The following is a 2,214-nucleotide window of genomic DNA, read 5'->3' on the forward strand; positions in this document are numbered from 1 at the left end:
ATGTTTGATATATATTGATGTTTATCATGTATGTATATATATGCACATATATATGCACACTTGTGTGCATATGTGTGTGTATACTTGTGTGCATATGTGTGTGTATACATTTTCCAAGATTTAAAAGCAGTTTAGGTACTTATCCCTTGAGAAATGGATAGATAAATTATATTACAAACATCCATATACACATATTAATGTATGTCAACTTTAAGGAACTAAGCTGAGTGAAAAAGGAAGGAAAATGATACATACATAAATATTCAAGCAATGTCTTATTTAGGAATATATATAAATAAAAATATATAAAATTCAATCATAACTGCCTAAAGTAATGAAAGAGAATGGAATGGTTTATGTGGATAAAAGGGGAAAAGTCATTACATAAAGTAAGTCCTTTTATAGTCCAGTGCTGCAGCTATCTTCCTCTGTGGTTCAAATAACAAAATATACCTAATTAATTTATATCAACATTTTATATTCAGAAAATTTGTAGTGTTGGGTGAACATAAATACAACCAGAATAATCAAGGATATTTTTCAGAGGAATTTTTAAGTAAGATTGTTGTGATGTATTTTGCTTAGAAGTTATAAAAGTGTACTTACAGTTATCTACAGGTTAATTTACTTAGAAATATTTTTCTATCAATACAGTTATGCTTTAAGTCATTTCATATAATCTAGTCTATGTATTTCAAACTTATTTTTCTTATTTGATATGGAGCTGCTTCATAAAAGAGTCAAAGAATCATCCATGGGGTGGCTGGCTAAGGCATTTTTATTAGAAATATATAGACTGAATTTAATAGCCATTTTCTCTTTATATGTTTGTATTTGGTTTTTCTTTTAATTTTAAGTGTTTATATATTTTTGAGAGACAGAGACAGAGCACAAGCAGGTGAAGGGCAGAGAGAGAGGGAGACACAGAATCGGAAGCAGGCTCCAGGCTCTGAGCTGTCAGCACAAATCCTGACATGTGGCTGGAATCCATGCACCGTGAGATCTTGACCAGAGCTGAAGTCGGACGCACAACCAACTGAGCCACCCAGGTGCCCCTATATGTTTGTATCTGTATTGTTATTACCATTATATCTGGTTTTTAATTTTGAGACAGAAATGTCTTTATTTTTGAAACTTCCTTGTAGACATTCTCAAATTCCTACTTTACCAGTACTACTTCATATACTAGTTGAAGTAAAAAAAAAAAAAAAAAAAAAATCAAAAAACAAAACAAAACAAAAAACCAAAAAACAAAACTCTCTAAAGTCAGCATATTCTATTTCTTCATTATTCTTAGTGAAAAAAACAATGAAGACATAAACTCACATCCACAACAATGACGACATCAATCAAAGCACCAAACCCCAGTTGACTGAGGAAGTATAATTCTAAGTTTGTGCTTTGCATCACTTTCAAATCTTAGGTTTGTGCTATGTAATCCTAGAAATATAAAAATGAGTGAAGAATTTTGGCAATTCAGAATTCAGCATGAAGCAAGGCCAACCCACAGGTGGCTCAACAACTAAATTCTTCTTACTACTAATTTCCAAAAGGATGCAATCATTCTATTTGGTGGGCTTCCTGAAGCTCTAACATAGAAACTACTTGGAGAAAAATGACTCAAGAACTTGCTTCGGCAGCACATACACAGAAATCAGAACAACAGAGAGAAGCTTAGCTTGGCCTCTGTGAAAGAATAACATGTGAATTTATGAAGTATTCCATATCACTAATTGTTTATTAGGTTCAGAGTTTTTGTTATAGTAATAATTTTTGGAAATAGTGGTGATGATTGTACAACATTATGAGTGTAATTAATGGTATGGAATTTACACTTAAAAACTGTGAAAATGACATATATATATATAAATATAGGCAAATAAACTTACTAGAGCAAAATATAGTTTGTAGAGGTTCAATTATATTAAATCTTTGTTCCCCATTCTCCTTACTCTTTTACAAAAGAAAATTAAAAATTAATTAAAATAAAAATGTAACATTGTAATCATTCTTTCTTAATTTAAAGCTGAACAACAAACACGAGAGTGATTCACACATGGAATACACTGAAAAGTAAGTAACTCATCTGTATTGAAAGTCATGGTAGGACATGGGGAGTGGGGAGTTAATAAAAAGAGAAACATCATAGTCTGTAGATATTAGGATAGAGTTATGGAGGAAAGATAAGTGGGAGAAATAAGTTCCTATGGTAGA

General features: G+C 31.3%; 1 non-coding gene across 1 annotated transcript; it reads left to right on the forward strand.

Annotated features, from left to right (window-relative positions):
- Positions 1-1,628: 1,628 nt before the first annotated feature.
- On the forward strand, positions 1,629-1,731 carry LOC112861847 (U6 spliceosomal RNA). Its single transcript, XR_003223729.1, has one exon. It is a non-coding gene; the product is annotated as a U6 spliceosomal RNA (small nuclear RNA).
- The last annotated feature ends 483 nt before the right edge of the window (positions 1,732-2,214 follow it).

Source organism: Puma concolor, chromosome A1, assembly GCF_028749965.1.
Source record: "Puma concolor isolate L17-30 chromosome A1, mPumCon1.1.hap2, whole genome shotgun sequence".
Classification (NCBI taxonomy): Eukaryota; Metazoa; Chordata; class Mammalia; order Carnivora; family Felidae; genus Puma; species Puma concolor.